This window comes from Monodon monoceros, unplaced genomic scaffold (assembly GCF_005190385.1).
Source record: "Monodon monoceros isolate NGI ecotype Baffin Bay Population unplaced genomic scaffold, NGI_Narwhal_1 Super_Scaffold_18, whole genome shotgun sequence".
NCBI classification, from domain to species: domain Eukaryota; kingdom Metazoa; phylum Chordata; class Mammalia; order Artiodactyla; family Monodontidae; genus Monodon; species Monodon monoceros.
The window spans coordinates 172,890,976-172,913,319 of record NW_021703774.1 but is presented as its reverse complement, the minus strand read 5'-3'; the positions used below and the strand labels follow the sequence as shown (position 1 = coordinate 172,913,319).

Below are 22,344 nucleotides of genomic sequence, written 5' to 3'. Positions count from 1 at the left end.
GTGGGAGCCTCACGAATCTCCTCCCTTCCCCCGTCCTCCCGGGGGAGGGGGCCAGCAGGACAAAACCCAGAGCCGGTCACAGCCGGGCCCCCGAAATGCGTGAGACAAAGGGAAAACAAACAGGTCCGGAGCCAGGCGCACGGTGCCGTGTCTGTCCCCTGCCCCGCCGAGCACGGATGATGGATGGCTGCAGCCAGCCAGCTCGCCCGCCGGGCAGGCCCCGCTATTTACATAACACTGGCGTTCCACCGGTCACCTCTGACACAGCGCTGCCTGGGGCCGAGGCCCGGTGGCCCCGAGGCTCCTCGAGGCACCCGAGAACTGAGACAGCCTGTGAAGGCCCGGCCAGGCCAGGGGAGCCCAGTGCCTGGGGAAGGGAAGGGCAGCAGCCTGATCTGGGCTCAGGACCCGGGGCCTCCTCCCTGCCAGCCTCCCACGGAAGAAGGAGGAGGCCACGGGGCCGGCAGCTTCCCAGGAGAGAGGACTTCTAGGGCTTTCAAGTCCACGCGGTTCCCCAAGCACGAGCTACAAGCAGAGCTTCCAGGGAGAGCTGGCAGCAGCCACAGGGAGCAGACAGCACTGCGGAGAGCTGGGCGCGGTACTGCTGGGCGGCTGAGCCCTGGCACCACAGATACCCCTTTGCCTCACGCTGCCTTGAACACATTCCACGCCCAGAGTCAGCGATCCACGGGTCCCCAGCCCATTTCCAGCCTAAGAACGAATCTGAGACCCTTCTACTGGGGTCATCTTTTCCTGCCAGGTTCAGATGGGCAGTGTGGTTCCAATTCCCCGTCTCCATCTTCCAGACCCACCCTGGGGGCTCGGCACGACTGGGCCCAGCCCAGGGTGACACGTGTGCCAGGCGCGTGGTCACCACTGGGGGGAAGGACCCACGGATCAGGGAAGGGCTCAGGCCTTACCTTGTAGCGGGTCCTAGAGACTCCTCTCTTGCAGTGGGGGCGTCACTTCATCCTGGGGAGGGACAGAGAAGAGCCTCTTAGCCTTTCAAGGCAGGACACGTACAGCTCCCCAGTGTGTGCCCAAGGGCTCCCTGCCACCCCCAGGCCAAGGGGCTGATGCTCCAGGGTGACCAAGGGTGTCAAAAATTCAGACGCGCGAAGTGGGCACTGATTTTGGCCCATCTGAAAGGACGTGCCGACCAAAATTTGAAAAGATTCAGAAAGCAGCAGGGGCTGATCACAGTGGAAATATGGTCCTCAGGGCACCCCTAACCAAAGAGAGAAAAGTCAGAGCATACTGCACACACCTCCGTGGAGGCAGAGATGCGGGTGTGTGGGTCGGGGTGCTCCCCTGGAGCGGCAGCGGCTGAGCAGCAGGGCCTGGGGACAATGACAGGCTACAGCAGCACCCATCCCTCACTCTCTTCCCTTGGCCCCTGAAAATCTACAGCATATGGGTGACTGAGGGGCAAGGGTGGACCAGGGGCCAGGGCACCAGGAAGCCTCAACTCGCAGGAATAGGCTGCAGACAGCACCTTCCACCCTGGGGTCCCACTGGTGAGTCACAAGCCATGCCGGGGGCCCACACAGGGAGAGGGAAAGTGGCCCAGCAAGGTAGGGGGACTTTAGCCAACACGTGACTCAGCCCAGCTTGCCAGGCCCAGGCCCTCCTGCCCAGTGCGTGAGTCTGGGGAGCTAGGTTCAAATGGGACAGATGCCTCGTGTGGACAGAAAACCCAAGGAGCCCTCTACCTGCTGGCCTGGGCCCACCTGCCCTTGCCCGAGCCCGCCCCGCTCCCACGCCGTGGGCCTTCAGAGCTCCACCCATACTCGGGAAGGGTTTTCTGCTTATTAGGGTTTTTTTCTCCCTACTCCCTCCTTTGTGGCTTATCAATGATGCAAGAGGAATAACACCAATTTCCTTAGGCTGTGTAATCCCCAAATCAGATTGGGGGGATTGAGAGAGGTGAGGTGACCTTGTACCGGGCTCCGGGAATGCCACCCAGTCCCGCCGCCCGCCCTCCCGTTCCCAGGACGTATTTAGACAGATAATGCTAATTGTACTTGACGCATGCTCCTAAGGAGGGCTGGGTCCTCTGCCAGCTTTCGCAGCCTTTGCTGGGCTGCCTGGGCGGAGGGTGCCCACTGAGGCAGAGCCCACCCTGCTGGACACTGGGCTGTGGTGGGCATCGAGCAGTTGGGGGGGGTTACCCCACGGGCCTCTGATGCCCATCTGACCCAGATGGTAGGAAGCTACGATTCTGCAGAGAGCTGGGCGGACAGAGAGAGGGGGCAGCAGAGAGGAAAGGGGAGTCCTGCTGAGATGGAAGAGGGGGCCGAGGTGGGAAGAGTGCAAAAAACAAGCAGTCGGAGAGGAGAGCTGGATGAAGTGGAGGCCAAGCAGCGCTGGGCCACGGGGCAAGGGAGAGAGACCCTGGGCCTCCGCTGAGAGGCACTGGGCAGGCTTGGCTGTCAGAGCTCACAGCCCAGCCAGCCCGCCCAGGGGCCCAGCGGGGCGTCATCGCTGTCCGGTCCATCCCACACCCGCCCGCCTGAGATCTCTCAAGGCACCCCGGCCAGCCTCCCTTGAACCTCCAAAGTCCCCCAACTCCATAACTCCAGTATCTCCCTTCCACCACCTTTTTCTCCCCTCCCATCCTCCCCAGCAACTGTGCATTTATTAATTCATGAGGCACTAATTAGTTCTTTGTTTAATTTTGTGTTAAACAGACTGACCGGAATGATAACGACTCGCAGTGCGGTGTTGCCGTCCCCAACCACCCCTGTTTTCTGACAACAAGGGAGCGCGGGAGACCGGAGCGCTGAACCCAAATCCCTCAGCAGTTGCACTTCATTAAGTCAAAATGTGACAAGAAGCTTAGAGAGCAACTTGCAGATCTGATCACACAGAACAATCGGGGAGGAAACTTTCCAGGAGTTGGCTGGGGGTGGAGAAGGGATGGGGAGGGCGGAGATGCTTACCGTGCGGGGACCAGGACGTGAACTGGGGTCCTGCCCCTCACCTGGCCCTGGGGCAGGCGGCCTGGCGGATGGGAGCAGGGGGGCTGTCTCTGGGTGGGATCTGGGACACTGGGTGGATTCTGGAGCCCCCGTGGGGACCTGAGAAGTTCAACTTTCTCTCTCCCCGTCCTGCCCGGACATCTTCCCCTGTCACTCTGCCTCTCACTGTTCCTGCTCTTTGGTTCTGGCCTGTGTGAGTGAGTGACTGGGCACACCCAGGGCCTGGCAGAGAATCAGAAAGCTGCTGCAGTTAAGGAAGGATTCTGCAAGGCCGGGGGGGAAACACACAGGAGACCAGGAGCCCCAACACTTGGGAAGGCTGAAGTTAAGTGCAACCCTTCCAGGCTAAGAAACAGAAGTAACGTGCTCGGGGATCCTGGCCAACATAGCCACTCTCCGCCTGCTGTCCACCCGTCCACCCATCCTGCGCTCATCCAATGTTCCCAACCTGAGTACTCTGACCAGAAAACTGAGGACCAAGAGGTTGAGCTCTGTGCAGAGGTACACGGTGAATCAGAAACAGAGCCAGGTCTGTTTGGTTTCCAGGCTGTGGTAGCTGACCGTAGGCAGGCAGCTGAGCTAACAATGACAACGGGCCTTGTTACCTGCTCCCTCCTGTCCATGTGACAAAGCAAGATCTTGGCCCAGACGTGTCAAGCTGTTAACCCCATAGGTCCACAGGGAGGGATCGGAGTTAAGCCCTGTCCCAGTCTAAAGACAGGGCCCCTGCTCTCCTTTTACCTGCCCCTAATCTCGGAAGATGTGGACAATGTCTTACATAAGTGAGAACATGGAGGGGGATGTGAGGAGGAGAGTAAGAACAAAGCACACAGAGAAAGCTGACAGACCAGAGCCCGGACTGTGTGTGAAGATCCTCCCGCCTTCTTCCCATTGGCCACTGCGCCAGCCCAGGTGTGGCCTGACCCACCCGCTGAGAGCCGGGGCCTGAGGCAGAGTCTGCAGGTCAGCCTTGCCCTTGCCTTCCCCCGGCCGGTTCCGGTTCGGAAGTGCGGTGGTCTCTCACCCGAGCCTGGCAGCCCTGGGCTGGCTTCTGTTCATTTGCTGTCAGGCTACCTAAGCAAACCAATTAAAACTAATCATTAATTATAAAAGAGAACAAGAAGAGTAGAAGAGAGGGGAGAGGGTGGAAAGGCGACGTGGGAAGGAGGAGAGGGAAAGCGGGGCAGAGAGGGAAGCCGCGGAGGGCCTGCAGAGAGCTCGGAGTGGGGCACTGTGGGCCTGGGAGCTGGAAGGGACCAGAGGCACAGGAGGTGCTGGAGTTGAGGGAGGGCAGGAAGGGCGCCAAAGATGGTAGGGAGGGGGCTGCCGTGGGGCGGGTGGGTGGGTGGAGGGAAAGGCTGGCGAGGAGGGAAGGGGGAGAGGGAAGGGTGAAGAAGCTGCTGTGACCAGCATACCAGGACTCGAAGAGGCCTCATCCGCCTGCAGTCCCCTCTGGCTGGAGCCACCGACCATCCGCGATGTGGCTTCCGAGCGTCTCACCCTGGGCTCCCCGGCTCCATATTTATGAGGCTCAGCTGACTACGCAGCACCGAGCCAGGCTCCTCAGCCCTGCCGCCCCTACCTGCTCCCCAGCCCTCGCAGGCCACAGAGGGGAGGCTCGGGGCAGCTGTCGCGGCCCATCTACCCCGCCCCCCCATGCTGTCTCCTGCCCCCGCCGGCACCGGCACACACCCCGTCCGTCTCCAGGCCGGGCCCTTTCACAGGGCTGAGGCCGTGTCAGCGGGCAGCTTGAGGAGGGGGCAGCACAGACAACAAGGGGCAGTGTCATGGAAACGGGCACTTTCCCCGAGAAATATTCTGTTTGGCCTCCGTCCTGCATTGAGGAGCTGTCAGGAGCCTGAGTGAGAGCCAAACCACCCCGGGACCAGGCGTGACAAAACCTATTTTCTGCCTCAAATTTGATTGATTAAAAAACTTTTTAGGAAAACCATGCTAAAAGAGTGAAGAAAAAAAAAAAGAGAGAGAGTGAGAAGGAGAAAGACAGAGAAAGAGAGAGAGAAAGAGAGGGAGAGAGAGGAACGAGGAGGAAAGAAAGAAAGGGAATGAAAGTGCTGAGGGCTCAGGGCCACGGGCAGGGGCTGCGCTGTTGCCCCGGCAACGACGCCAGGGCCAGCGTGTCAGCCCAGTGGCCACCGCATAACCAGGCACAACGGAAAGGTCAAAGGAAGCCCCAGACTTCTACACAGTGGTTAGCAGACAATGAGGGGCCGAGGCGGCCAGGGCAGGTTGTCCGTCCACGTAGGGGAAGGAGCCCAACAGCCGCAGGCAGGCCGGGGACAGCTGGGGTCAGCGCCAGGCCTCTGGATTGGCTCTGAGGAGGCGGGTAGTGGTCTGCAAACACAGTCTGGGCTGAAATTTGGCCAGACTCCTTAAAATCCTGTATAGGCTCAAGAGGAAGGATCTAGTAGTTTGGGGGCAGGAAAGGGGTTTCCCCACCTTGTTCTCGAAAGTCCTGGCTCAGAGAGGTACCCAGCTGACCCGCCCATCCTGCAGGAGCTGAAGCCTCTGCTGGTCCAACACCTCTAGCTTGCTCTCTCGGTCTCACACCTTCCCTGCCCAGGCCCTTAGTTCCTTTACTGGATGCTGCCCTGGGTGGTCCTCACACCTGGCTTGCCCTCTCTCTTTTCCCGTCTCAGAAACTGAGACAGGCCCCGCCATGGGCTAGGACTGTGATGGGAGGCCGTGCCTTACTCTCTCTGGGCTGCAGGAGAAGGGCCAGCCTCCCCACCTTTCCTGAGCCCCCGCAGGGGGAAGAAACTCCTCCATCTCCCAGAGGCCCTGCCTGACCACTCCAGGCGGAGGTGGCTCAGATCTTCCTGGTGGGACCCATCCTGTCCCCAGGAAGAGGGGTCCAGGTGAGCGGCTGGGTTTGCTCTTCCCCGTCTAAGGGCCTCGGAGGTCAAGGGAAGAGCAGACCTGGCGAAGATGTCGGCAAGAAGGTTTCTCTGGGGTGCTGGGAGCAGTGCGTCCAATGTGGTCTTTGCAGCTCAGGGCTCAGTGTGGGTAAGGCAGTGTGGGTAAGGCAGTGCCTCCTTGGACAGACGGCGCGTTTCATCAGACAGATGTACAGAAAGACAACACCTGCTCCGGGCCCTGCCCAGCCCTCCTCCAGGTCATTGGCTTAGATCCCTCCCCGTCCCTGCTCCACAGTGATCGTCAGGACGCACACTGAGTATGTCCCGTGCGCATGACACTGTGCTAGGCCCGAGGAAGAGAAAATACACAGCTTACATGAGAAACTGCAGAGGAGATGAGACCCAGGTCTGAATCCTGCCCCTGCCACTTACCCTCCATGGTGTCTGCCGGGGCAGGCTGCTTAACCTCTCTTGGCCTCAGCTTCTTCAACTGAAGAGGGGGCGGTATGAGCCCCACCTCAAATGCATTTCATTCAGTAATTTTCCTTGAACACCTACTATATGCTGGGTACTGTCCTAGACCTGGAGAACACTGGTAACCAGAGACAGTCCTCACGGAGCTTCCGTTCTGCAGTGGTTGTGAAGACCCGCTGAAATAACACACAGCACCGTGGTCTGTCACACAGTAAGTGCTCAACAAATATTACCTGTTACTAGCTTTCAGGGGCCCTGCCTTTAATAAACTGGGGAGAGGTCCAGCAATTCCACTCCTAGGTATATACCCGAAAGATTGGAAAACAGGGACTCAAACAAAAACTTGTGCACGAATGTACGCAGCAACTCCACTCACAATAGCCAAAAGGTGAACACAACGCAGATGAACGGATAAACAACACGGGGTCCCCACAAAACAGAATATTATTCGGCCGTGAAAAGGAATGGAGCTCTCATACGGGTTACAACATGGATGAACCTTGAAAACATTATGCTAAGTGAAAGAAGGCAGATGCAAAAGACCACATATTATACGATTCCCTTTACATGAAACATTCAGAATAGGCAAATCCATAGAGACGGAACACAGATTAGCGGTTGTCAGGGGACGGGGGAAATAGGGAGTGACTTCTAATGGGTATAGAGTTTCTGTTCGGGGTGATGAAAAACTTCTGGAACCAGATATCGGTGATGGTTGCACAACACTGTGGATGTACTTAATGCCACTGAATTGTACAGTTTCAAATGGTTACAGCAGTAAATTTTATGTTATGTGTATTTTACCACAATAAAGTAAAGTGATATAGCTGAAGAAGGAGAAGAAGGAGAAGAGGCAGCAGCAGCAGGCGAGCAGAAGGCTATTCCCAAGTGGCAGCTCAGCATGAATATTAGACGAGCCAAGCAAGGGGGTGGAAGGTGAATCACCCTAATTTCAGACGGGTCCCCTCTCCTTCCTGTCCTCGAGAACGGCATGCGCTCCCGCCCGAGGCGTTCCTAGGCCTCACAGATGCGCTGAAGAAAGAGACAACATGGGAAGGCTAGGGTGCCTCCAGAGATGGGGGCACACGTCACTCAAGAGCCCACGATGCCGTCTCCCCAGCGCTGCCGTTCCTCTGCGCACACACGGCTTGGCTCCTCTCGCGTGTGAATCCCAACACGCACGGCCCACTCCGTCCATCTCTCCGCCAGGCTCCCCAGACAACCTGTGCTGCTGCCCAGCATCGTAGTGCAACACGCTGCCCCCCACGTGGGGAAAGAGGGTCTGAGTCAATGACTTCCCTACCCACAGGGCTCTCAGGCTCCCCAAGGACGGGGAGTTCCACCTTGCAGGAAAAGCTGAGGATAACCAGGGAGCCAGGCCCTTGGGACAGCCCTCCCAGCCCTCAGCCTGCCCTCCTAGCTGCTCCCGAATGCATGTGCGCACAGAAACCCCTGCCTTGGCCCGGGAACTGTCAGGAGATCAACAAACAAAAGCTGCTTCTTGACAGGGAGTCATTTATATTTTAGCTTCGTTCCATTATCCTAACGAATCCTTCATCAGCAGAGGCAATATTAACGGCAGAAAATCAGCTCATTACATCCGGGGGGATTTCATCAAGACGGCAATCATGTACGCAGCTCCCCAAGCCTTCAAGAGGCCAGTATGGCTGTTATTTATTTATTTTGTTACTTATTTATTTAATTTTTTGGGTTCTTTCCACATAATTGCACCGCATCTCAGATCTTTAATAAATAATTTGTAGGTCCTGAACTGCAGACAGCTTTGCTCTCTGCCATGAGAGCCTGCGTTAGACAAAATATTTACCAACATTTGAAAGCCATTAGAATCAGGAGGGAAGTGGGGAGGGGTACTCTGTTCTTCTAGAAACAGCCTGCTCTGGGGCTCCGGTGCTAGGCCCTCACTCCAGTCCCCCAAGCTGGTCTCTTGGGGTGGGGAGCAGGCCTGTGTTGCCTCCCTGGGCTCACTTAGCTTCAGCAGGGGATTCCTGGGAACTCTTCGAGAGGGATGCGGCCATCTCCAAGGATTCCTGCGGGCTTCTCTTGGCTGACGTGGGCTGGTTGCTGGAAGGGACCCCCTTGGTGAAGGGGCAGGAAGCTTCCACATGCTGAGCTGGAGCAGTCTGTCGGGATGACACTCCCTGGGTTTGCCCGACCAGCAAAGGGAGCTCAGCGAGGGAAGTCTTCATCGCGCTACAGCAGGCCCTGGCTCTGCTGCGGTGGAGCGTGAAGAAAAGTCTGACCCGGGAATTCCCTGGTGGTCCAGTGGTTAGGACTTGGCGCTTTCACTGCCATGGGCCTGGGTTCAGTCCCTGGTCAGGAAACTAAGATCCCGCAAGCCATGCAGCGAGGCCAAAAAAAACAAAGAAAGAAAAATAATGTCTGACCCATCCCTCTCGGCTCTCCAAGGTTATGCCTCCCACTTCAAAGGAAAGGAAGGTTTAGTGGACCCAGAAGGCAGACTTAGTGGGCCCATTCTACAGACAAGAAAACTGAGGCTCAACAAAGTGAAGCTTTCTTCCCAAGGCAACACAGCTAGGAAAAGGCCCAGAACCAGGATTTAGACTCAGAGGTGGCTCTGCCGGACCTCCATTCTTTCCACTAGGCCAGAGCTTTCCAGTGACACAGCCCAGTCTTCCAAAGGCTCCTGGCTCCGACCCACGAGCCTGGAGTGGCCACTAGGGCCGACGGGCACCCCCTGCCACCACCACTGGGCTGGCCATGCTTTCACAGGTTTTTCCCAGCGGGGGCTGGATTTCTGCCCAGCCAGGAATGTGCTCCCAGGATGTCAATTCTAATCTCCCCAGCGCTCTGACAGAATTAAGCTCCAGTTTGTCCGACAACATCCCAAAGTTTCAGAAATCCAGGGCAGACTCTCTAATCAGGCTGCAGGACAAAGGTCTGGCCTGACCCTGTCACTTCCATTTACTCCTCCTGTCTGTCTCCCAGTTGCTGCCTTTCTGCAGCTTCCTCCACCCTCTGCCCTTCCCTGGCCAGCTCAGCCTCCACCCTCTCCTCCAAGCTCCCCTGTTTCTCCGCCCAGAATTTCCCCTTTCTGAGCAGCTGGGCTAATCCTGTTGCTCCACTATCTAAAGCCGAGGGATTCCTGTGAGGCTGACCTGCCGCTAGCGCTAGGCCTGCTGGCCTCACCTTGGCTGGGGCTCCCTCTGGTTCGTCACCTCTAGGGAGCGCACAGGCTCAGACCTCCTTGGCTCGGGAGAGGGTGCAAAGTTATTCTCGAACTCTGCTCACCCTTGCCTTTGGTCAGCCTGACTTTGGGCCCCCTAACTGCCCCTGACGCATTCGCTGGCCTTGCCCAGCTTCCATCCTGTTTGAGGGGTCAGCTCGTGGGCTCTGGAAAGCCTTGGCCCTTCGGCCGGGCTCGGGGACACCTCTCTGGGCAGAGACCTCCCTTCCTCAACAGAGCCTGGGGGGCCCCAAGAGGAACACTGGGTGGAGGACAGCAGGAGCAGCCCTGAACATGGCCTGGGCAGGGCCTGCGGTGAGGACGCCAAGCCCCTGGCTCTGCCGGGCTGCGGAGCCATCAGAAAGCGGTGAGGAGCACGGGAGCCCGGCAGCTGGGCCAGGAGAAGCCCTCGTGTGCAGCCAGCCAGAGGGCAGGCCCCCAGGACGCTGGGGAAGCAGAGGGGCCTCCTTCTCCACTGCTCACCACGCCCAACACCCAGCTTCCCTTCCACACGGCTCTCGGGTGGGCCCAGAGCGCTGACGCCTGACTCGGTTTCCAGAGGAAATCATATGCACAAGCTGGCCGGAGGAGGCAAAACCTTACAGCACGTTCAGAGGGGCGTGGATGGGGGACCGTGAGCTTAAATTTGTTTGGTTCACATCCAAAGACTCCCGGGGAACAGAGGGCACGGGGAGCAGTGTGGACAGTCAAGGGGAACAGCAAGGGCTGAGGCACTTGAGCCTGTGCGCTGACCAGAGGCCAGATCAGGGGATGGGGCTCCTCCAGACAAAGCGGGGGCAGGAAGACACACACAGGGTGCAAAGAGAAGGCTCAAGGCTCAAGGCGGACAACAGAAATGGGAATGTCGTTCTTCTATTCTGTTGACCCTCCAGAGGCACAAGAAAGCTGGAGTGGCCAGGGTAGGGGCCAGAGCCGCCCAACTGGCAGGAAAGTCCTGGAATGTGGCAGATAGGCAGGGCCATGCCACAGCTCCTCGGCTTCCCCTGGGTGACCTGGGTGGAGACCTCACCCTGGGCATGGAGTTCTGTCCTACACAGGCTGTCTCACGCCCTCCCCTCCCCAGCTTCCTCGACCACGGCCATGTGGTACGGAGTGGGGATCACCTTCCTCAGAGCTGCGATGAGGGGCAGCCCCTCACTCCCTGATGGTCCCTCCTGCACCCTGCCTAACATCCCCCCCCCCCCCGCATCCCAAGGCTGGCCCTGCCCTCACCAGCACAGCCAGCCTGGAAGCCTGAAGGATTCACCTAGAGCCTTGGGTGAGCTGGGCTGGTGGAGGGACAGGAGCAGGAACGACACGTCTCTGTAATCAGCCCTTTCTCTAGAAGATTGAAAATAATTATCGTCTTTTTTACTTAATAACAGAAAAATCTACAAAGGTCACCAGTGGAGAGTAGAAGACGGCCTGCTATCAGTCCTTTCAAGGAAGTCCCTGCAGTTTCAGTGCACCCGCCCCACTCCCGACAACTCCACAATCCCCCCGAACTCCCAACTCTGCTTTCCTGCCCTTCCTTCTGCCTCGTCTTTCCTTTCTTGCTGTGCTGGGTGTTGGTGAGATGTTGGGTTTTTTTCTTTTTTGCAATTTATCAGCAGATTGTGTGGAGCTGAGTGGTGTGAGCCTCACCCTGCTAAATAAAGCTTTGGTATTTCTGATAAAGCCATCAAATTCCTTATCACACTGACACAAAGTGCATTTAAAGAGACAGACACCCTGTCCCTCCCTTCCCACCAGCCCCTGCCCCCTCCACTCAGTTCAGATTTCCAGCTGCTCAGGCTCTTGTGGATGAGACACCAAATACGGCTCTGGAGGATGTGGGGAGCGGGGGAAACCAAGGGGCGGGCTGCCCTCTCCAACTCCCACCCACCCACGTCGGAGCCGCCGGCACCCTGACCAGGGGCTCAGGTCCACAGGGAGGTGGCATGTGCTTCCTGCCCCAACTCGGAACCAGAGGGAGCAATCAGTAGACACGCCCTGCAACAGGGGATGTCCTCACAAACAGCACAGTCCTGTGTTAGGACAGCTGCAGGAGGAGCCCCCAGTAAACTGCTGGGCCTACAGGGCTGCTCACTGCTGTGAACACATCTGGTGGCTTCAGCCACTGCAGTATCCACACGGGGTACAAGGACGGGGCCGAGAGGGGCCACTGATGCCCACACAACCCGGGGCCGACCAATGTTCCCATCATGCTTGACCACGGGTTCAGCAAAGCCCTGACTCCTCACACGGCCCTGCAAGGTGGGCAGAACTATCACCCCATTTGACAGATGAGGAAATCGAGGTTGGCCTGAGGCCACAGAGCCAGCGGCAGGCCCAGCTGAGGCTCCAGCCCAGGCTGGCCAACAGCTCTGCTGAAAGACTCTTTCCTTAATTGATTGCAGAGCTCATGCCCACCTCCCCATACAAAGACAGGCCTTCCTGTGTCCCAGTGCCCCCTCCCCCCTCCCCGGCCCTAGCTTGTCAGTCCAGCCCCTGGGCCCACACACAGCCTGTTGGTTGAGGAATCAAATTGATTATTTTTAATTATTTTGATTTATCAAAGCAGCAGCTACAATCATATTAAACCAACTTGGCTTCTTGGCATTAAACAGATACAGCTGCCCAAGGACCCTCCCACACTCTATAAATGCCCGGCTTGTCCGTGTGCTTCCCAATGAGGGCACCTGGGGCACCTTCTCCAAGGACCCCAAATTTGAGGACCAGCTAGGCCTCCCACCGCCCTTGCAAGAAGCACATGCAGCCAAAGTCGCCAAGGTCCAGAGAATGGGAAGGAACACGCTGGGGTCAAGCTGTCAGATGCTTTGGGAAACAGTCACCTCCGTCCCCCAGCCCGGGAGACCCTTCCAGAGTCCTGATCCCCTGGAGAGTCACACGCCCCTCAGCTGGCATTTGCGGGGGCCTAGTCTATCCCAGGCCGGCAACTGGGAACTCAACACAGATGAGCCAGATCACTCCTCAGACCCTGCCCACAGGAATGACTGCCCCCTTTTTGCAAGGGAGGAAACTGAGGTTCACAGAAGGGAGGTGACCTGCCCAAGGTACACAGCTAGAAACACAGCCAGGCTGGAATCCAAACTGATTCATTTTGAATGAAAGCTCCTTTCGACCATACCCCTCTGCTCTCCCCTTAGACCCGGGAAGTGTTCCTGCCCAAGTGCCGTGGCTACGGGAAGAAGGTGGCAGAAGAGAAAGGACCCTGAAGTTCAAGGTGATGGCGCTGTGGGGCAGTAGCACCAAACCAACAAGTTTCCACGGAATGCCCAGGCCCACCCCAGGGCATGAGGTGGCCCACCCACAAGGCATGGGGCGGGGGAAGGGGGTGGGCACAGGTGAGCAGATGCACAGCTCAGCCAGGGAGTTGGGCCATGCCCGAGGGTACAGCCCAATCCCTATGCATCCAGGAGCCTGTGGCACTGCAAGGCAAGGAGCAGCACTGGAACCAAAATTCTAAGCCAAACTGCGCACAAAGAGCATGGGGGATTCTGGCAGGTCTGGAAGGGGCACCTCCAGGGTCCAACAGCCCACAGAACGCACTGGAGTCAGCTCCCCACCCCTCAGGGAAAGGCAATCTTGGGAACACGGGCAGGGCTTCTTGGCGGGGTGAGAGGAGGCAGAAGTGCAGAGATAGAGTCTCAATGCAAGTCCTCTGACTTTATGGCCAAGAATGATAGCTGGCTTCCACCAAACCAGGAGCCAGACCCCCGCTGGTCCCCACGGCTGGAGACCCCGCAATCTGGTGTGAAGAGCTTGGCTCTGACTGCAAGTTCTGAACCCTGCTGGACATTGATAGGCACGTCATCTGGCCTCCCTGAGGTCGAGTTTCCTTATCCATCAAATGTATGCAAAGATAGTGCCGATCTCGGAAGACTGGGGTGAGGATCTGGGGACACATGAGTGCAAAGCTCTTAGCAAAGTGTCTACACATTTTCTATGTGCAAAAAGTGGTGGCAGTTGTCATCATCATCGTCACCATCATCCCCATCATCACCTAAACACCCCTCTAACTGGGATACGGCAGCTGGGATTGTGCCTTTGGAGCTGGTGATGGCAGAGAGACTGAGGAAGCTCAGAAATGTCTAGAAGAGGCCTTGCCCGGCACACGGGCTAAAGCAGCCGAGCCGACGAGGGCCTAGAGTTCAAGGCAGGAGGGGAAACCAGGATGACCTGTGACAGTCACATTTGCCTATCAAAAGTATACATTCACTCAGCTTTCCATGGGGACTCATGCCCTAATATGGGCCCAGCAGCTTTCTGGGTTATTTCGAGTGTGTGTGATAATGACTCCAGGCTTTGTGTCTGCTGCCCCCAGAAAACCTTCCATCTGGGGAAAGGGATGACGGCTGGCAAAGACTGAGAAGGGCACAGGGAAGTCCAAGGTCAGAGAGTGTGCAGAAAGTAGGCACAGATGGGTAAGCCGAGGGGAAAGGAAGAGCAGGAGGCGGGAAGAGTGGGCTGACCCAGGGGTCAAGCTGAGAGAGGAGGGACGGAGAGCTGGGCAAAGCCAGCCAGAGCTCTGGGACACAGGTGGGCACTGGACCACTCCCTGCAGGACAGCAGTGGGGGCTGCAGCCCGTCTCGTCACCCACAACGCCAGTGGGGACCCCTTTAGTACAAGGGCCAAGCTGGGCTCCTGGGCTCTGGGCAACCACTCGATGCCTGGGGGCCCCTGGCTCCTGGATTTATTTACATATAAATGATCTTCTGCCCAAGCTTGGCCCATCAACTCCAGGCTGCACAGGGTTAACTCCAGATGGAAGGGCTGGCTGGCTTTGCCTTCACTCTACCTCAATTTCTACTGCTCCCATCACCTACCTCCCCCACCCCCTGATCTTAGGGAAAAAAAACCCATCAAAATAACTATTTTATGTCTCCAAATATGCAGATCATTTTCTTTAATGAAAGATGCTTGACGTCTCCTATCCAATTAATATGCAAATGCAAGAGAGGATTTATTTGTGACATTCTGTCTGGGTGAGAGAAAACAAAAAAGGCCTGTTAACCAAAACACTAATTGCTGTGACTGATTGTCACATATCATCATTTTCCTAGGATCTCCTCCATCCCCAGCTCTCAGGGAGCCTGAAACCAGGACTCACCCACGAGGCATCAAGGAGAAACAGGGCGACCAGCTACCTGGAGGCGTGGCCCCTCCCACCAGAACTGTTTCTGGGGCCAATGAGGGTGGAGGCTCTGACTGGTTTTGGTCCCACACGGGTGGTCCTGACCACCTACAGAACTTGCCATTTCATCTCCCTTCCTGCAACGCACTTCACCACTTAGGCACCATGTCCAGACCGGAAGGGAAGAGGCCTGGTCTCCACTGGATCTGATAGGCTGGGGGAGGCCTCAGCTCACACACCTTCCTGCCCCGTTCCAGGTCAACTGCTTTTTTGCCGCCTGCTCCTACCTGCTAGGAGGTGGAGGCCCGCCAGTGTTCCAGAAAGGAGAGAAGGCCTCTCTGGGTGCTGTTGGTTACTGCCCCCTACTGCCTCTTCCTTCCCTTCTCCTGCTCTTTCACCTTGAGGTCCTTGCAGCACTTGTTGAGAGAAGCCACCTGGGGAAACTGAGGCATGGCATGGCATCCTCTCCTTAAGACGACATAGGGACTCTATGGACATGTTTGAAGACTACCAGGGACCCACTGCAGCTGGGCAGATACCTGCATGTCACCCCCAGGCCCCATGACTGCACTGAAGTGGGTGGGTCAACTGTCACAGCCTCATCTCCCTGAGCAGCTCAGAACCCTCAGTAGGACCATGGGGTCTCCTTTAGGGAGAGAGGGGAGGGGAGTGAGTGTTGATGGATATCTTTGTTCCCAAAAGCCAAGGGGGAACTGGAAAAGATATGTTTTGCTCAAGATACTGGGCATAGGACAGGAGGGTTCTGGGTGCCACACAGCTCCAAACTCAAGGCCGAGGGGCAGAAGAAGATTTGCTAAAGCAGCTTTCTTTTCCACACAGGGGCCAGCGGACAAGAGGAGACTGGAAGGCACAGACTTAGGGCCCTAGTAGCTTAGAAGGCTGATCCCTTACCACTTGAGCACAAACATTCTGGGTGCTCAAAGAAGGCCTCTCTACCTCCCTGTCTCCCCTGTGGAACTCCCCAGAGATTCCAGACACTGAAAACTGGGGGCTGGGGAACCAGTGTGGCAAGGCCAAGGAGCCACAGGGGTCCCTGAGCTCCTCTGTGGGTGCTGGGCCCAGCTGAGGGCACAGTGAGGGCTCTGCATCTTTCAGGAAAAGTCACTGAAGGTCAGCGAAGCAACAGCGATCTAGTGAACACCAGTGCACATCAGCCCAGGGGCCAGAGGCTGCCACCAGCAGGGCCATGGTGGTGGCAGGAAGGTGGTCTCATCCCACTGACTCCCATCTCAGATGTCCCCAATCTCCTGCCCTGGCCCAGCTGTCTCCCTCTGGCAACTCCACCACGGCCTCCAGGGAGAGCTGGCGCCAGGGCAGCACAGGGCAGACACTCTCCCCCCGGAAGGCCTGCCCCCGCACCCCAGGAACAGGCTCAACAGGATGCCATGCGGGGGAGCTTGGAAGCCTTCCGGGAAGAGTGCAGCCCTGGCACCAGTCCCGCCGGGAAGGAGGTGAGCCAGGTCTACCACTCCGTCTGCCGCTCACCTGACTCGCGCCCACAGCGGCTGAGCACCAATGGGGTGTGTATGGGTGCAGACGGGAGGCGAGCATCATGGCGCCAGGAGCCAAAGGGGGAAGGGTGGGCAGCTGGGGAGTGGCAGCAGGTTGGCTGGCCAGCTGAACGGTGCTCTGGCTGTAAGCTCCAGGTGTGAAGGCCCCACCCCCAGGGTGGGACCAGAAGACGGGTCCTCATGGAACACTGAGCCTGTCTTACGCAACCCGGAAGTACCCACTTTCCCCAGCCTTCCTCGCCACCGTTAGCCAATGAGAGCAGGCACTCCTACTTAGCTTGTGCCCACCTGCGGGCACTCACAAGCACAACCTATGGGGCACTGGGGTTCAGGGAACATTGAGATGGTCCCAGTGTGCCATGATTTTGAGCCCCTTTAAAACCAACCCATCTGTATACTAAACCTCCCGTAAAGCAGAGGAGTAAGTGGCTGTGGCTCTCAGTGGTCCATCAAAGCCAGATGCCCGCCCCCGCTCCACTACCTCCTCCTCCCCCTGGTGCCAGCCTGGGGCAGCACAGGGCGGCCCGGGCTGTGGGAGGCGTGGTGAGCAAGGTCGGGTGGGGTGAGACCAGCTTCCTAGCACTGGGCAGAGAGGCCCTGCGCTTTGCAGGGGCCCCTTCACAGCTTAGAGGGAAGGCCCAGACCCCAGGGCATCATATCGGAGGCTCTCTACCTCCTTCAGTCTTCCTTGGCCCTCCTTCCCCATGGTAAGGCTCCTCCAGGACCAGATGCCTAGAGAACACATCCCATTGATGCATTTCCACCTAATTCCCTCCCACAACCTGGCTGCTCTCACAGTCAGCTTTACTCGGGCCATCTCAGGTGCCTCAGCATCATGCACCCCAACTCCAAAGCCCTCCTTGCCCTGGACCCTGGGGTTCTCCCTAAGTCCAAGCCACGTGAGCATGGGTCAGCCCCCAACTCACACCCAACCTTGCACCTGCCCAAGTCTCTCTGTTCATTCCAGTTCTGGGTGGGGACAAATCTAGAATCTGTTTCCCAAATCCAGGACCTCGGAGCTCTTTCTCCATGGGGTACTTTCAGAGAGCTGGAAGAGTTCCCCCATCTTTGTGGAAAGGGGTGTAACGTTAACGCCACACCAGCTAACGCCACACCGGCTTTAAAAATACCCCAGCATACAATCCACAGGGTTAGAGCAAAGGCCACGTGGTCAGCGCCGGACTATAAATAACCAGCCAATCACATCCCAGAGCCACAGCCCCTCCCCAGCACCAAGAACCTTTCTGAGGAAATCAAAGTGAGCACAACTGTTACCAAGTCACTACTAAAATATTTACCAGCCTGGCGAGGTGCCGAAGGTGCTTGGCACTGAGTGTTTGCTTATTTACAAGGCTGTTTTAAAGGGTAGAAAGCAAAATAAGGTAACCTGAGCTATTAAACCAAGGGGGCCAGGTGGTACCTACCAGCTGTCAGCTGTCCCAGGCACACAGGGAGCTGGAAGAGCACTGGTGTAGATTCCCCCCAAAATGGGTCAGAAAAGGGAACAGACAGGCCTTGGTGCTCCGGATTATCCCAACCAGCAGGGGCGGGGGCTCGGGCAGCGGGAGCAGAGAGAGTGCTACAAGTTAGAGGTGCTTTTCCTCCAGCTGCCCCTGGCCTTCTGCACCCTCACTCAGAGGGGCAACCTGGGACACTGCCCTAATCCAGAGGTGGGGGCCTCTGGTAGGGAGAGGGGAGGCACAGAGGAAGGCAGGCCCCCAAGGATGACATTAGGGGACACACGGGACCTGAGAAAGAGAACGCACTCGAGTGTGCTTTTCGTCCTCCTCTTCCTCTTTCTTTGAAGTTCCCTTGTGGTTTGAATTTAATTTTGATTTTCTCAACTTTAGCAGACTGAAGTTGAAATAACCTACAAATTACTTAATGTGTTGTAAATCTGGGGGAAGTCAGGAGTAATGGGGACCACATGTTGGCAGGAGGAAGCCCACCGAGGGCTGAGGGGAGGCGGCCCCCTCAGACACGCAGGTAGCTGTCCCAGGCAGGGGCATTGATGCCCGTGCTCCCCTGGAAGGAGGGGGCTTGGGCTCCCCCAGGGGAAGGAGTTGGATTCCCAACTGGCCAGGGAGCCCTGGATGGACACAGCGAGAAAGTGTTAAGACGGTGGACGGACCAAGTCGCCGCCCGGGGCAGCCTGGTGACCGCGGACAGGGACGGCCAAGTAGGCCGTGTGCCAGGCGCCTGCCAGGCCCCTCAGCCGCGCCAACGCCGCAGCGCTGGCCCTGCTCCCCTCTGGCCTCGCGCTGCATGTGTGTGGCTGTCAGCTGAGCTCCCACCTCCCTTCTCCCCCCTCCCGCCCTCCCTCTTCAGCAGATTTCTCTCAAGTACTAAGCCATATGGTTCCAGTTAAGCTCCATATTTTTCCTTGTCGATTGAAGAGACACACTTTCCTCTTTGCCAGACAGTTTGCAGATTGCTCTGTTGGCTCAATTTCTTATTGGATTTCTCAAAAAACCTGACATTTTAAATTAATTTATAGCCACAACAAAAAGAGTTCAGAATTTTAATGGTGCTGTAAGTAATTTTTAGGTAATCCACTCCAGATTTTGATATTAACCTTTGAAACTGGAGTTCATTCAGCTACTATGTTACAATAGCCAGTCCGATTCCAGGCCTGGGGGAGGCCAGGCTGGGGTAGGAGGCAAAAGCAGTGTTCCGGGGACCCCATTCTGCCAGGAAGCCCCAAAAGGGTGGTGCCTGGGGAATCCTGGACCCGTGAGTGACAGTGACAATGGGGTGGGGAGGGGATGGCAGGGGGCCTGTAAGACAGCAGGGCAGGTGCTGGAGAGTAAATGTGGCAGCAAGGGGGCCTGCTGAACATTCTAGAAGGACAGGCAGGACTCAGCAGAGGGCAGCATCCCCAGGTCCCTCAGTAGCAACAGCAAGGCTCAGGGCATGCGTGAGGCTCCACCTCAGCGCGCCAGGAAATAATAATGATAATAGTAATAATAACGATGACAGCTGACATTCGCTGAGTGCTCACCGTATGTCAGGCAATGTATGGAGTGCTGTACATGCATCATCTCACTGACACCTCAGAACCACCTGTGGGGGACTTCCCTGGTGGCGAAGTGGATAAGACTCCGAGCTCCCAACGCGGGGGGCCCAGGTTTGATGCCCGGTCGGGGAACTAGATCCCACATGCATGCCGCAACTAAGGGGTCGTGTGCTACAACTAAGGAGCCCGCCTGCCACAACTAAGACCCGGAGCGACCAAATAAATTAATGAATAAATAAATGTGTAAACTTAAAAGAAAAAACCCCCAAAACCCCCCACCTATGGGGTAGCTGCTATCACCACGACTACTAATACTGATCATATTAATTGCTAACATTTTTTGAGGACTTACCCTGTCCCAGGCATTAAATGGTAACAGAAACCATGTAAAGAAGATATACTATTCTTATCCTCAACTTAGGAGGAAATGAGGCTCAGAGAGGTGAAGTCAGGTCCCTGGCTCGCCTCACACCTTGTTTCTTCTTTCACAAAATGCTACGAAACATTTACTGCCATCGTGGTCCTTCTGGCTGGAGCTAGAGGGAGGTGGTGTGGTCCTCCGGGCTGGCCAGGCCGGGGCCTGCCGAGGATGCCACCTCTTCCCTGTGCTGCCTTGGGCTCGGCTGAAGGCCGCACGCCAATCCGGACAGAGGAAACTCCGGGCGTGGGGAGCGAAGCCCTCGCCAGCGTCTTTACTAGGCTCTGGCACTAAGTGGCCCCGGCCTGGGTACCGTGCCAGCTTACTACAGCAGCAGAGTGTTAGCATTCCTTTCCTGCAGGAGCTTCCAGGGCACCCAGGAAAGGAGATGCAGAGATGGGGCCCCGGCCAAGGCCGTTTCAGTCCCTGGAGGGTCCTCACTCCAGCAGGGATCCAGGGCTCCGAAGGGAGGCCAGAGAGAGGCTGCACAGGGCTGCCCGGAAACCAGGGGCTGTCCTTGGCCTTCTCCTCATCTTGGGGCCAAAGGGTTCTGGGGGTTAGTCAGCCCCTGCCAACCCACTGAGATGTCACGTTAAATGGCACCGGATGGGGCTCCAGGCCAGCTTCTCTGCCATTGAAGCAGGGACAAAGGAGAGAGTAGATGGCCGGGAGGAGGACTGGAACGTCACCGGAAAGGTTTTGACTTGACTCGCTTTGGAAGTGAACAGAGCCTCCGAGCACGCGAGTGAGAAGGACTGAGGGCTGACTGAGGGCAGCGGGGGCACCTGTGGGAGCCAATGTCAAGCCTGAGGCCCGTTAGGGAGGGCGGAGCGGAAGAGCACGGGCAGAGAGAGGGAGGGGCCAGCAGCAGCTCTGGGCCGGGCAAAGCTGGGCAACCGGGATGTAAGGCAGAGAAGTGGCTGCAAGACCACGACCCCATGTCTTTCAAGCCTGGTCTACAGCCCTCAGGACAGGAAGTGGCCCGGGGAAATGCCTACTCTGGCTGGGTCATCCGTCCATCTATCCATTCACAGCTATGTGCCGTTTGCTATTCTGGGTGTCAGGTTCATGCAAGGCCTTGGAAGTCCAGAAGAAAATCCAGCCTCCCAGAAACTCACAGACTCAAGAACCTCAGCCCCTTTATCCCCAGGGCCTGGGGATGCAGCATGGCTCAACAGTGCCCGGGATGACGCAATCCCAGTGCCTGCTCCCTGAAAGGTTCTGCTCTAGGGTCCCCTTCCTTACTCCCCTGAGGCCTCAAGTCGGATTCCTTGACTCCATGAGTGAGACAAACCTCCCCCAAGGTGCTGGGAACCATGATGGGAACTCTGTCCCCCCGACGCTTCCATGGAGAAAAGGAGCCTGAGCTCTCAATTTCAGGTGCCCGCAGCTCTGAGCAATGAGTGCTGGGCCGAGAAGCTGGCCTTCACCTCCTTCCTGATCCGAGCTCTCAGGAGAGCCCGGCAGCAGCTGCCAGGTTGCCCGCTGCCATGCCCAGACCGTGCCCGTGCCCAGACCGTGCAGACCTCAGAACCTGTGGAGCCTCTGGCTAGCGGCCAGACACCATGTATGAGTGCCAGGGGGTGGGGGGTACGCTCAGGCTTTCCATGCCCCCGGCACCATGCCAACATGTGGAAGGTTGAACTCACCCCTGGCGGGATGCCACGTGCCCACAGAGTGGGCATCTGCTGGCACGGCATCATATGAAGAACAAGGGGTCCCTCCATCGCCTGTCACTCTGGGCTCCCCCTGACACGTCACGGGGGTATGTCCACTCCTGCCCCGCATGGCATGGTGCATGGGGGCCCTCAAATGTCCCCTTGGCACCATGCCCACCACATACTGCGGGCCATCCCCACTGGCAGCGGGCTGCACATGGAAGGACTCAGACACTCTACTGGACTCCAGCCAGGCTCTGAATGGCTCTCCCCGCTGGCTTGAGGCCATGAACTGGGCATCTCTGGGTTTGGGCCCATGGTACCATCTATTCACTATAACAGCCCATAGGACTTCCCTCCCTCCCACTCTGCCCACAGACAACCACGTTCCATCATCTTATGGACCACAGGAAAACGCCAGAAGCCTTCGCAAAATGAGTTGCAACGTGCAAACTATATGTAAAAATTAAAATGAACATCCTTTCCCTCCGGTCGCTGGGACAATCCCATCCGACTGATTAAATTTTCACTTGTGTTCCAATTGATGAAGCAAACCCCAGAAACTTTCTGAATTGTTTCCCTCCCCAGGTGTCTACTGGCCTCTCGCTCTCTTTCCCAGTCTTTCTTTCTTGGCTTTTTTTTTTATTTTTTATTTCCCCCTCTTGGTCAGGTTAAAGCGCTCCTGAGGGGTGATTGACGGGGGTTGCCATGGAGACCCTGGCTTGAAAAAAAGCCTCGTTAGTTGCCAACTCTGTGTGTTGTTGTTTTACAACTGTGACCGACCGTCACATGAGAGGGGGGACAGCTGGGGGCCGGGCAGCACAAAGGGGAATGGCTTTTTAATGGAGTGCCTGGCCGGGGCTTGAAGACTCAATAAAGAGTAGCTGGTGAGTCCCCTCGCTGGGCCCGGCCCAGCACACGGGGGCCGGAGGCCCTTTGTTCCTTGGGAGCTGGGATGGGAAAGTTGGGAAACCAGCCGCTGAGAGGTGAAAACAAGAGGCCTTCCCCCACCGCTCACCGGACAGCTATTTTCTCTCACTCTCAGG

The 22,344-nt window shown here is 57.1% G+C and overlaps 1 protein-coding gene across 1 annotated transcript in view; it reads right to left on the bottom strand.

The window, feature by feature from the left end:
- The window catches only part of CASZ1 (castor zinc finger 1), a 147,533-nt gene that overhangs the window by 64,758 nt on the left and 60,431 nt on the right, over nt 1–22,344 (bottom strand). Inside the window, exon 3 of the mRNA XM_029229536.1 lies at nt 921–972. The gene's annotated coding sequence lies outside the window, so the exon portion shown is untranslated. The remainder of the gene's footprint in view (nt 1–920; nt 973–22,344) is intronic.